Source organism: Lynx canadensis, chromosome B3 (assembly GCF_007474595.2).
Source record: "Lynx canadensis isolate LIC74 chromosome B3, mLynCan4.pri.v2, whole genome shotgun sequence".
Lineage (NCBI taxonomy): Eukaryota > Metazoa > Chordata > Mammalia > Carnivora > Felidae > Lynx > Lynx canadensis.
In genome coordinates, this window is record NC_044308.2 from 111,209,557 (window position 1) to 111,223,352 (window position 13,796).

Below are 13,796 nucleotides of genomic sequence, written 5' to 3' on the forward strand. Positions count from 1 at the left end.
GTCGCCAGCCCAACCTGTTGACGGAGCCCAGGGCGCCTGCGTGTCCTGTGGAGGGGGCGGAGAGAGAAGCGGCGCGATGCCTGCTGGGAGTCGTAGTCCGCAGACCGCGAGTTGTCAGGAGGTTTTCTTCCCAAGGCAGCAGAGGAGGCTGCTGGGAAGATAGGACACGTGGAGGGAGTTGGGGCTCCAGGAGCCGGGCTTGGTCTGAGCGCTGGGCGCCGGGCCCAGGGGGCAGGGTGGAGGCTCTGGGGGAGTAGCCGGCTGCCTAAATAACGATGCCTCTCCTCGTGCGACTAGTTTTACTTTGTCTTTTTGGTGCCTGAGTTGCTCTGCATTGCGCCCTGGGGCGTAACCCACTAGGGCCGGGGTTGGGCGGAGGAGGGGAGGGGGGTGCAGATCTTGCTGCTGCAGACTAGGGGGCGCGGCTCCGAATGCCCGTGCGTACCTTTGGGATCTGGCTGTGGGGAGGTGTCAATGGCAGGTGTTAAGTGGTGTTACAGGACGGGCAGGATAACCGGCCTTGCTGACGGACCGCTCCCAGCCTTGAGAATCTTGTATTCATTCACGCGGGGTAACCATGCCTGCTACTCATCGTGAGGCTCCTGCATTCATTGACCCCATTGGTTCATCAACCGTTTACTTGAAAGTAAAACCCCTTCTGAGTTTGTCGTCGCCCACGTAGATTAGGGAGTGCCCAGTTCAGAGTGCCGTATTTAAGAATTGCAAAAAGTATCAAAACGGGAAACCGCACTCTATCCAGTTAAAATCATATTGAACACCTGGGGCGCCTGGGTGGCGCAGTCGGTTAAGCGTCCGACTTCAGCCAGGTCACGATCTCGCGGTCCGTGAGTTCGAGCCCCGCGTCAGGCTCTGGGCTGATGGCTCGGAGCCTGGAGCCTGTTTCCGATTCTGTGTCTCCCTCTCTCTCTGCCCCTCCCCCGTTCATGCTCTGTCTCTCTCTGTCCCAAAAATAAATAAAAAACGTTAAAAAAAAAATTAAAATCATATTGAACACCTACGATGTGCCAGCACGGGGATGTCATAGTGTATGAAACTGGACGGGTCCCTGACTTCATGCAGCTCACATCTGTAGAAACAAAAACAATACTGCGGCGCCATCATTTAAAGAGTGTACAGCAAGTCCTAGAGGAAGGAAAAACAAGACACTTTTCAATCCTGAGGTAAAGTAACAACTACTCCTGTACATCCGGTGTCCAAAATGAAGGACATTTCGAGCTTTTCCGTTAAGTTACTGATTCCCTAATGAAAACCATTTTATCACTAACCTTTGAATCCAGAAATTTGGAGATATGTGACATATCTCCCCATGTGAGCATATCATCAGTGCTTAAAAGACAGATGTCAACATGGTAATCTTCCCTTTACATTTTTCCTTTAAATAGCTGTTGTATTTTTTTACTTAGTGATTCAATCCTAATGAAGTCTGCATATCCTTGCAATTAAACTCATCTTTTCTAAATATTTTGGTCTCCTAGTCTTCCTTTCACATCTAGTGGGGGAATACAGACCAAAGCAGATCTTTGTAAGAGCTGAGGGGCTGTAAGGGAGACAGGGAAGGTAGTTCTGGGTGAGTTAATTAGCTGGATATTAGAAACAAGGGCTAACTCATATTAGAAACTAGAACAAACAATTATTTGGTGCCAGTTATGTGCAAAGCATTATAGGACAGCACTGGCTACAAGTTAAAGTCACTCTGGGGCTATTAAAAATTCTGATGCTCAGGCTGTACCCCAAACCAATTAAGTCAGAACCTCTGGGGGCAAGAAGCGGGCAACAGTATTTTTTAAAAGCTCTCCAGGTGATTCCAATGTGCAGCCAAAGCCACATTACCTTGGCACTTACTAGAAACACACCCCAGACCCACTGAATCAGATCTGCAATATGACACTAGTCCCAGGTGATTCATCTGCACAGCAGAGTCTGAGAAGCTCTGATGAGGGACGAGGGGTCAGCCAGTGGGGAGGGCAGACTACCTCCATTTTCTCCTGAGCTCTTCCACAGTGTGGCTTCCACTCCATCACTTGGCTAAAATCACTCTTATCCAGGCCACCAGCTACCCTGTATTGCTAAATCCACCACTCCTCTTTCTCAAAGGCCAAGAACTACCCCCCTCCTCAAACCTCCTTATCTGCCTCCTCTGACTCCTCCCACTCTGTTGTTTGAGTTTCAGCGGCTCTACAGTGGCTCTGGTGGCTCTCCCTCTTCCCCTCCTACCCTCTGCCTCATGGGATCCTCCGCCTCCTGCAGCTTTCACGGTCATCTCTCTGATGGTGACCCCAAGACTGAGTCTCTTCAACTTTAGATTGTTATTTTCAATTTGTTTCTGGACACATCTACTTGGATTATCCCACGGGCAACTCAGAACTTGAGGCTTATGGATGAGTGAGAAAAAGTAGGTTTGATACAGCATTTGGAGTATGACTCACTCAAAATTGAACCTATCTGTAGGAGTATATATCTGTAGAGAAATGTGTAGAAGGATAGCCAGCAAACATTTAATAGCATTTGTTTCCGGGAGGTGGGATTTCCGATGATTTTTCTCTTCTTTTTAAGTGAGCGGCATCATTCTCATTCAAACGGTAGGGCTATTAAAAGACAACCACTATCTCGGGAGGTCTGTTATCTTTCCTAAACAGCAAACTTCTCAAGCCATTATCCTTAGGAAGACTGTCCCATCCTTTTCCCGAGTCACTTATGCTTGCTTTCTCCTTATTTAGGGGAAAGGGTATAACCTTGAGGGGCTCAGCAGGAACCAGCTGGCACACTCAAATTAGGATGTTCAAGGAGCTTTTAATAACAAGGTTGTTTACAAATATGTGGGCAGGGTATAAAGAAACCACAAGGAATTGCACGGAACCCCTGGGGTGCCTACCCCAGACCTGTAGGGGAGAGAGCATGAGTGGTTATCAGAGCTGGGGTGGGGGCTGTATGAAGAGGGCCCTCTGAAAGGAGTTCAGACCCGGGGCCCAGGACAACTGGATCTGGAAGGTCAAGACAAAGGTTTCTAACACTGCAAAGGACACTTGATTCCTCTTCTTACAATTTCAGAGAGGGCTGGAACCTCCAGTCCTTTTCCTGCCTATTCCCCACTCCACAGCCCAGATGGATCTATCAGAAATGAAGTATCTTTACTCTTTCTATTAAACCTTTCTATCCCTCTCCATGACCTCAGGATAAACTTAGACTCCATAGTTTAGCACCTAAGTCCCTTTGTGATCTGGCTCCTTTGCCAGCCTCATCTCTTAGCTCCTGTTCTCTCACCCTCTACAAATCCAGCCATGCAGAATGTCTTGCCTGTTCCCCCAAGGGCCATGTTTTTTTCTGCATCCAGGGATTTCCACATACTGCCCCTTCTGCCCTGAGGGTTGCCTCCCCTAAACTACTACCACTCACCCTCCTTTTCTTCTCATCCTTTGGGGCTTAGCCAACACCTCCTTTAGGAAGTCTTCCTGGATTCTGAAAAGCTGGATTTAGGAGACTGGGCTGAACCAGGCAGCCAGTTTCTCCTCTCAATCTGCAAGCCCATGAGTCATTCCTCCTCCCAGGGGGAATAAAAGAGGGAGTAGAAAGGCCAGAGTATTCCTCCCATACATTTCTTCCCTGTAGACTAGACTATGCAGTTCCTTGAACTTTCAGCCTCCAGAACGGGGAACAATAAACATCTGTTGTTATAAACCATCTAGTCTGTGGTATTTTGTTATAGCAGCACGAATGGACTAAGACAATCCCCTATCTGTTTTGATTTGGTGTTTGTTGACTTATTTATGGACTCTCACTCCACTAGACCATAAACTTTATGAGGTCAGGGACCATGCCCATTTTGTTCCTACGCATATCCACAGCACCCAGCACCGTAGCTGGTGAGTGGTGGGGGGGTACAACAAATAGTGTGGGAACTGAAGCTTGTAATAATTTATTTCAACCCCATCATACTTTATAGACTACATGGATAAATGTTAATGCACTCTTGGAAGTGTCTGAGAAAAAAAATCACGAAGATTGTACTATCTGTATTACCAGCCTTGGGGGCTGCGTAGAGCTTCCCTACCTGACCTAAACATCCCTGGGTTGATGGACAACGATGAGACTGTTTGGGTCTCCACTCCACACAGTGTGCTTGGGGCAGGGCGGTCCCTGCTAATAATGCCTGGCTCTGAATTCTTCTCAGAATGCGTTCAACAATTCAGAGGACTTAGGGGTCAAGATGGAGAGGAGGAGATTATGTCGAGGGCCAGTCTGTGTTTAGCCTATACTTTACTTGTAGTCCTTGAACTAATTTGATTCCTTTGTCAGGAAACCAGAGGCATTGGTTCATAGCTTTTAAAAGAAAGAGCCAGCAGGGGGTGTTTTGTTCTTTCGCGCCAGGGTTAGCCTCCTCGTTGACATCGGAAGCTCTTTCGTTGATTGGAATTCGTTTCGTTGATCATTTTGGCTGCTATTAGCGATATACAGGACTTCACCATTTTCGTTATTTCACAATTTTCATATATCATGATTTCAGGGTTTATATCCTCTAGGAGAAATTTTAATATAATGAAACGATTTTACATATATTATTCGTTCCATCATGTAATGAAAGCCCCAGTTACAAAGAACAAACAAACAAAAATCACAGGTTTTTAATGGAGAGGTTTGAGGTTGAATGGGACAATAACCTATTTTAAATAATTTAATCAGTCTCCATTGTGACACGCTCCAAAAGGCAAAAATGTATTCCAAGAGGTAGTTTGGAAGTCAGTGTTTCAGTGTGACAGATTCTGCAGCTTTGATCCTGCTGCTCGCTTGCCGCTTACCGTAGCAAGAGTATTTGCCTATTAAGCCCCAGGTTCCTTTTACTTCAGGGGAACGTGCATGCCCCAGGGCCTGTGGGTCCTCCAAAGGGTGTCCTGGGTCTCTTCCTCGTGACAAAATTAGAGACCTTGGAAGAAATACGTTTTTCTGAAGCTTTGTGGAATTCAGATACTCACTGCCAAAGTTTTAATTAACAAATTCATTGATTAATTATTGGCGTTATTTAAGTGGATGGCTTAAAACATTAGACATTCATAGGAAAGGGAGGATGAGAGAGAGACATACAGGGGCTACAGCACTGAGGCGTCTGATCGAGTCAGAATGGAAGTAGTTCCAAGGAAGGAGCCCTGGGGTCCTGGTTCCACTTTCCTACATCAGCCTCACCTTCCTGCAGCAAAAATGAGAGAACTTGGCCCAGGTGATGAGGATGTGGGAATAAAATGAGAATATGTGTGCACCAATATTTTCTTTTTTTTTTTAGTTTATTTATTTTTGAGAGAGAGAACGTGTGTGCACGAGCAGGGGAGAGGCAGAGAGAGGAGAGAGAGAATCCCAAGCTCTGTCAGTACAGATCCTGACAAGGGGCTCGATCTTGCGAACTGTGAGATCATGACCTGAGCCGGAACCAAGGGTCGGACACTTAGCCGACTGAGCCACCCAGGTGCACCTGATTTTCTTTTAATTGAGGTATAATTTACATAAAGTATAATTTGCCCTTTTTAGCATATATTTCTGTCAGTTTTGACGATGGGTATAGTCATGCAACCTAGCACCACAATCAATATATAGAATAATTCCATCACCCCCTAAAATTCTCCTGTGCCCCTTCCTGGTCAACCCCTTAGACCTTGAAAACCACCACTGACCTGTTTTCTGTATCTATAATTTTGCCTGTTCTAGAATGTCACAGAAATCACATCATACATTATATAGCCTGTCGGCTCTAGCTTCTTTCGCTTTGCATTTGGGACTCATTCATGCATAGGTCACTGGCCCATATTTTTGACTGCTAGGTAGTATTTCACTGAGAGAGGCACTAGTTTGTTTAGCCTTTTACCAACTGAAGGACATTTGGGTTGTTTCCAGTTTAGACCAGTTTTGATTATGAATAGAGCTGCCATAAGCATCTGCAAACAGGTTTTTGTGCAAACATCAGTTTTCGTTTCTCTTGGATGTATACCTTCAAGTGGGATCATTGAGTCTCATGGTATGTGTATGTTTAACTGTATCAAAAACTGCCAAACCGTGTTCCAAAGCGGCTGTACGATTTTGCTTCCCCACCAGCAATGGATGAGTGTATGACAACATTTTGAAGAATAAAAATGTCTACGTAGCACTTATAAAAGCGGGTGGAAAGCAATTTCCCCAGGATTGAGAAGGGCAACTGAGAGACAGCTCTGAATTGTTTGCCAAACTAGCCCACAGAACCCGCAGAAATCAGCTGAGAAGGTTTACTGAGTCTTTGGAGCAAATGCTACAAAGAATATTGTTTATTTAGGAACACAGTGAACGCTAGCAGACATTTATTGAGCCCTTACCATGCCCGGGGCCTTGGGTTTCATGCTCTATGGGAATCTTCACAACGATCCTATTTATTATTCCACCTTACAGGTCAGGACACGAGGCCCAGAAAGGGTAAGCAACATGCCAAACAAAAGCAACCCAGCTTATAAGAGAACTAACAGGGAATAAAATCCAGGTGTATTGGATTCCAGACACTGTACCCTAAAAACTGCTCCCTTATGCTGGCCTTTTAGCTCCTTATAATTACTAGTTATTAGCGTTCATCAGAGTCTCCCTTCTGCTTCTCCTTGCACACAAAAACCGGGCCCAGGAACATTGGGCAGAACTTAAGTTTTGTGCCTGGCAACTCTAGACCTTTCTGTTGCTGTTCTTTCCATCCAAACCCACAGGGCTTCCCTACCAGGCTCAGTCCTCTGCTCTCAGCCTTCCCAGCTTCCTCCGAATCATGCTATAAGTCACACGTCATTTCTTTGGAGAATATTCTGGGAAGAAAGCCTCTTGCCATTGAATGCAGCAAAGTCCAATGGAATGACCTTTCCCTTCCAGTTTGAGAAGGTCAGGCTAAGAGTCTTCTGCCAAGAGCTGGAGCTGGTTCTCCCTCTCCAGCTCTTGCTTCTTTAAAAGTAAATTAAATTAGTTTAGTTAAAACTTTTTTTTGATGTTTATTTATTTTGAGAGAGACAGAGAGAGAGAGAGAGGGCCAAGCACGCGTGTGAGTGGGGGAGGGGTAGAGAGAGTGGGGAGACAGAGACAGAGCATGAGCAGGGGAGGAGCAGAGAGAGAGAGAGAGACACAGAATCCAAAACAGGCTCCAGGCTCCGAGCCATCAGCACAGAGCCCGATGCTGGGCTCGAACTCACAAACTGTGAGATCGTGACCTGAGCTGAAGTCTGACACTCAACCGACTGAGCCACCCAAGCTCCTGCTTTGATGTGGGTCCATTCCTGCCAACACACAGAAGCACAAGGAGGCAGAGTTTTAGGGGGGCAACCTTTCATTGTTGGTTGCCTCAGAGTGTCTTGGAATCCTAAGGGCCATTTAGCTGTGATTTAGAGCTGACAGGGACCCTGTAAATCACACATTCTAACCCCTCAGACCCACAGCATCAATTCACTGTGGAACTGTGACTCTATCAGTTACTGGCTGTGTGACCTTGGGCAAGGTGACTAACCTCTCTGTGCCTAAGTTTCTCCGTCCATAAAATAGGGAAGTGATACACACAGGGTGTTTTAAGGACTGAATGAACAACGATTAGACCACAGTGCAGGCAAATCGTAAGTGCTTAATAAATGATAGATTAATATTGATACAACACAGACACTGTAAGGGATACTTCTAATGTCAATGTTTTCTCAGAGCAGGGCTAGAGTTAGGCTGTGTGGTACCTCAAATGAGATGCTTATCTGGGACACAGGAGAAATTTGAGGCTAAGAATGGATTGGCAAATTAGTTAGCTTTGTGATCTTGAGCAGTCCCTGAACTTCTCCCTCACTTATCTTCAGTGATTACCTCTGACAACTGCTGCTTATGGCTGCCACTCAGATCTCCTAAAGTAAAAAAATAAAAAGAAACTGACCAGTCCTTTCCTTCAGATGATCACATCCTCCTTTATTCTACTCAGGATAGTTTTAGAAGAAAGGATCCTTGCAACTAGAAAAACTTTCTGTGTGTACTCCCAGAAAGATGAAGCTCTTACTGTGTAATAGAGATTGTAATAGCCACGGCACCGAGCATTTCCTCTGAGTTGGGTGCGGTGCTAAGCCCTGCCCAGCGAACATGACAGAAGCTGGAGTTGAGCAAGGTCAAGTAACTTGCCCAATGTCATTTAGCTGGTAGGTGGCAGAACCAGGGTCTGAAACCAAGTCTCTCCGATGCCAAAATGTGTGCTCTTCACCGCAGCACTGCTGCCTTGATTAGGAACATAACAGAGAGCTTTAGAATGGAAAGGAACCTTGGAAATGACCTAGTCATAGCACCCCAAACCATTCCTTTTAATCAACAATAGCATAGCTGCCGTTATTTCTATTAAGTTACTCCCTGCTGGCTCCAGTTCGTAGAATAGCGAGTTGGAGAAGCGCGGCTTGCAAAGGCTTGCAAATTCCTTGTGTGGCTTGAGACCCCTTCTGTGGTCAGTGTAGTTTGAAGTTGTCATGCACTTGACAGAGGTGGCCATTCAAGGGGTGTCAGGGTATTGAAAGGCAGCAGTTGGAGATGCTGGTTCCCTGAAGCTGCGAAGGAGATCTTGAGGTATCTAGAGCATTCAGATGCTCTTTCCAGGGGTGAGTAGGGAAAATGCTGCTGGAGCTGTCATATAACTTTCCAGAATCCAACCATTTCTTCCAAATGTCAGCGCTGAACTCCGTGCTTCTGGCATTCTGCTCCGGGCTTGGTAGGGATGGCAATGACTGGCACAACCTGTTGCTGGCTGAAAACAACACAGTCACCCCACGCTCTTCCTTCCCGTCACTGCCGGGGCCTGTGTGACCTTGAACAAGTCTCTCGAGGATCAATTGAATAGTTCAGACTGCAAGCATACTGATTAAAATAAATAGATAAATAGAAATGATAATGTGTGAACAATTGTTCTGTATTTATAGAAAGGTATTCCTCTAGGCCACACTTCCCCCACCTCTGTAGCATGATTACAGGCCAAATGTTGTGGCAATTCAAGGAGAATGAGAGGAAATTTGCTTTGAAATAGGAGGAGAAACTGACCTGGCTGGTTTGGTAACTGGTCCAAAGAACACAGTGTCCTCTGGAGGCTGACAGCTGCTGGAGTAAGTCTGTTCCTCTTGACGGTCAGACCGACCCTCTCTGGCCAGTTGACTCATGGCAAGCGGAGAAGGTCAACGACATTTCTGGAAAGCCCACTCTATCCTTCACAGTCAGATGTGCTGAGGTGGGAGACGATAGAGATTTTTATGTATTGATGAATAACGGGAAGATGTCCACAGTGAAAAGTGATTCCAATGAGGCAGGTTACAAAACAATACATGACATAGCATCACATGTAGATTCTTTTTACAAAGGAAAGAGCATGGGTAAATTATCAGAAAGAACGTATACAAATGGGATTGAAGAAGGCAGAGTGGGGATTTTCATTATTTTACTGAGTATACTTCGATATTATTTGAATTTTTCCTAAAGAGAATGCATTGCTTTTCTCCCCCCAATTTTCTTTGGTATTTTCTTTAAAGTCAGTTTTACTCACTACTAAGTATTTGTCCAAAGGACACAAAAATGCTGATTCAAAGGGACACATGCAAGCCAATGTTTATAGCAGAGCTATCAACAATAGCCAAATTATGGAAAGAGCCCAAATGTCCATCAACTGATGAATGGATAAAGAAGATGTGGCGTATATATAGACAATGGAATATTACTCGGCAATCAAAAAGAATGACATCTTGCCATTTGCAACAACGTGGAAGGAAGTAGAGGGTACTATGTTAAGCGAAATTAGTCAGAGAAAGACAAATATCATATGATTTCACTCATATGTGGAATTTAAGAAACAAAACAGGTGAACATAAGGGGAAAGAAAGGAAAAATGAGATAAAAAGCAAGAGGGAGACAAACTATAAGAGACTCTTAAGTAAAGAGAACAAACTGAGGGTTGTTGGAGGTGTGTTAGGTGGGGGGTTGGGCTAAATGGGTGATGGGCATTAAGGACGGTACTTGTTGGGATGAGCACTGAGTGTTCTATGTAAGGGATGAATCACTAAATTCTACTCCTGAAATTGTTGTCACACTGTATGTTAACTAACTTGGATTAAAAAAAAAAAAGAATTATAAAGAAAATAAAATCAGCTTTACTGAAGTCAAATTTACATATAATTACCAAGTAATTATACATATATATGTAAAAACACTCTTTTCAAACTGTGTGGTCACATGAGTTTTGGCAAATCTATACAGTCATGTAACCACCATCCCAACCAAGATATGGAACATTTCCATCACCCTTGAAAGTTCTCTTCTGCCTCCTTGCAGTCAATCTCCTACCCTTACTCCCTGCCCCAAGTGACCATCGGTCTTATTTTTTAAAAATGGTAGGGGCACCTGGGTGGCTCAGTTGGTTAAGCGTCTGACTTTGGCTCAGGTCACGATCTCGCGGTCCGTGGGTTCGAGCCCCGCGTCGGGCTCTGTGCTGACTGCTCAGAGCCTGGATCCTGTTTCAGATTCTGTGTCTCCCTCTCTCTCTGACCCTCCCCCGTTCATGCTCTCTCTCTCTCTGTCTCAAAAATAAATAAACGTTAAAAAAAAATTTTTTTTTTAAATGGCAATAAATGGGATCATACAGTATGCAGGTAGCTTGTTATGCCTGGCTTCTTTCAGTAGCTTAATGATTTGAGATTTGGCCATGCAGTTAGTTCTTTTTCATACTGATTAGTATTCCATTGTATGATAGTTTATCCATTCACCAATGTGGCTTGTTTTCTGCTTTTGCGAATTACAAATAAAGGTGCTGTAAACATTTTTGTACAAGTCATTGTGTAGATACAAGTTTTCTCTTGGGTAAATACCTAAGAGTGAGATTGTTGGGTCATATATTAAATGTATGATTAATTTTATAAGAAAGTGGCAAACTATTTTTCAGAGTCACTGTACCATTTTGCATTCCCACAGTGCCCCACATCTTCATCAGCTTTATTTATTACCAGTTGTTTGGATGAGTCATTCTAGTAGGTATGTAGTGTTATCTCATGATGGTTTTAATTTGCATCTTTCTAATGACTAATAATATCGAACACCTTTCATGTGCTTATTTGCCATGTGTATATTATTTTCAGTGAAGTGCTTCAAATCTTTCATTTATTAAAAAACTGAGTTATCTTCCTAATATGGAACCGTAAGAGTTCTTAATATATTCTGGATATAAGTTTTTTTTTAAGTTTATTTATTTTGAGAGAGAGAGAGAGAGAGAGAGAGAGAGAGAGAGACAAGCAGCGGGAGGGGGGGGTGCAGATGCAGGGCTCAAACCGTGAGATCATGAACCACGAGATCATGAACTGAGCTGAAACCAAGGGTCAGAGGCTTAACCATCTGAGCCACCCAGGCGCCTCTGGATATAAGTTCTTTATTATAAATGTGTTTTTGCAAATATTTTCTCCCAGTCTGTACCAGTTTTTCCATTTTTCTGAATGTTGTCTTTTGAACAGCAAAGGTTTTTCATTTGGTGAAGTGTAATTTATTCTTTTTTTTTTTTTTTTTTTTTTTTTTTTTAGTTTGTCCTTTTTGTGTCCTATTTAAGAATTATTTGCCTAGGGGTGCCTGGGTGGCTCAGTCAGTTAGGTGTTGACTCTGGCTCAGGTCACCATCTCACAGTCTGTGAGTTCAAATTCCATGTTGGGCTCTGTACTGATCCCTCAGAGGCTGGAGCCTACTTCGGAGTCTGTGTCTCCCTCTCTCTCTACCCCTCCCCACTTGTACTCTGTCTCTCTCTCTCTCTCTCTCAAAATAAATAAAACATTAAAAAATTAAAAAAAAAGAATTATTTGCCTAACCCAATATGACAGATTTTTTTTCTGTATTTTCTCTTAGAACTTTATAGTTTTAGCTCTTACATTTAGGTCTATGATTCATTTTGTGTTCATTTTTAACAGCTTTTTAAACAGATATAATTCACATACCACACATTTAATCCATTCAAAGTGTACAATTCAATGTTTGTTTGTATAGAGTTGTAGTCATCAGTATAATCTGATTTTAAACATTTTTATCAAAACAAAAAGAAACGTCATTACCCATTAGTAGTGTGACTTCATATTTCTCCTCCCACACTCTTAGGTCTAGACTTTCTATCTCTACAGACTTACCTACTGAGTTAGTTTTTACGTATGGTAAAGGTAAGGGTCAAAGTTCATTTTCGTACATGTCTGTCCAATTGTTACAGCATTGTCATTTGCTGAAGACTATCTTTTCTCTAGTGAACTACTCTGTCATCCTTGTCCATAATCAATTGACCAATATGTGTGAGTCATGTTGAACTCTCTGTTCTGTTTCATTGATCTATGTGTCTGTCCATATGCCAAAACCACACTGTCTTTATTAATATAGTCTCGTAAGAGATTTAAAATGCAATAATGTGAGTCCTCCAATTTTGTTCTTTTTCAAAATAGTTTTGACTACATTCTTTGCATTTCCATATAAATCTTAGGATCAGCTTGTCAATTTCTTAAAAAAAATAAGCAAGGCGGGGATTTTGATTGGGGTTTCTTTGAATTTTTAGGTTAATTTAGGGAGAATTGACATTTTAACAATATTGAGTCTTTTGATTCATGAACATAGTATATCTCTCTCTCTTTTTTTTTTTTAGGTCTTCTTTAATTTTTCTCAGCAATATTTTACAGTTTTCAGCAATAGGTATTACATTTTTTCTTAGACTTATTCCTAAGAATTTCATGGTTTTCCGATGCTATTGTAAATGTTATCTTTTAAATTTTAATTTCTGATTGTTTACTGTTAGTATCTTGAAATATGCTTTTTGTATATTGACCTTGTATTCTGACTTTACTAAACTCACTTATTTTATTCGTTGTTTTATAGATTCTTTGGGATTTTCTACATGGATGATAATATTCTTGTTTTTTTCTAAAGTATATGTCTTTTATTTCTTTTTTTTGCCTATTGCACTGTTAAAGAGCACTGATTCAGTGAGAACAGACATTTTGCTGAGTCCCTAATTTTAAAGGAAGAATATTTTTTTCACCATTAAGTTTGATGTCCTCTATCAGCTTGAGAAAGTCACCTTCTATTCCTACTTACCTGAGTATTTTTATTATGAAAAGGTTCTGGATTTTGGCAAATGCTTTTTTTTTTTTTTTTTTTTGGTGTGTATGTGTGGAAAGTTTATTTATTTTTGAGAGAGAGAGAGAGAACGCGTGCGCATGCATGCATGCACATAAGTGGAGGAGGGGCAGAAAGGGAGAGGGAGACAGAATCCAAAGCAGGCTCCAGGCTCTGAGCTGTCACAGCTTGATGTGGGGCTTGAACCCACAAACTGTGAGATCATGACCTGATCCAAAGTCGGATGCCTAACCGACTGAGCCACCCTGGTGCCCCTTGGCAAATGCTTTTTTAAAAAATCTATTGAGATAACCCTATGTTTTTTCCTTTTTTAGTTTACTGATATGGTGACTTTACACTATTGATTTCTTTGAATGTTGAACCAACTTTGCATTCCAGGGATCAATTCTGCTTGGATAAATATATATGTTTTTTCCCTGGATTTGATTTGCCAAAATTTTATTAAGAATTGTCATGTTTAGACCTCCCACAATCATGTCTGGAGAGTGGTTGGTATTCTGCCAGCTTTGGAGATGAGAGGGAAAACAAGCTTGGCAGAGGTACCCATTCCATTCCCAGCTTGCTCGGTAGCTGGTGTTTGGAAGACTCTCTGCAACAATGTTCAAGCCCTGAGCAGGAAAGCCTCCTTCCAGGACTCTTTGACACCATCT

At 42.8% G+C, this 13,796-nt stretch overlaps 1 non-coding gene across 1 annotated transcript; it reads left to right on the plus strand.

Annotated features, from left to right (window-relative positions):
• The first annotated feature begins 13,606 nt into the window (after window positions 1-13,606).
• Window positions 13,607-13,746, plus strand: LOC115517514. The gene has a single exon (XR_003969956.1). It is a non-coding gene; the product is annotated as a small nucleolar RNA SNORA7 (small nucleolar RNA).
• Window positions 13,747-13,796: the final 50 nt, after the last annotated feature.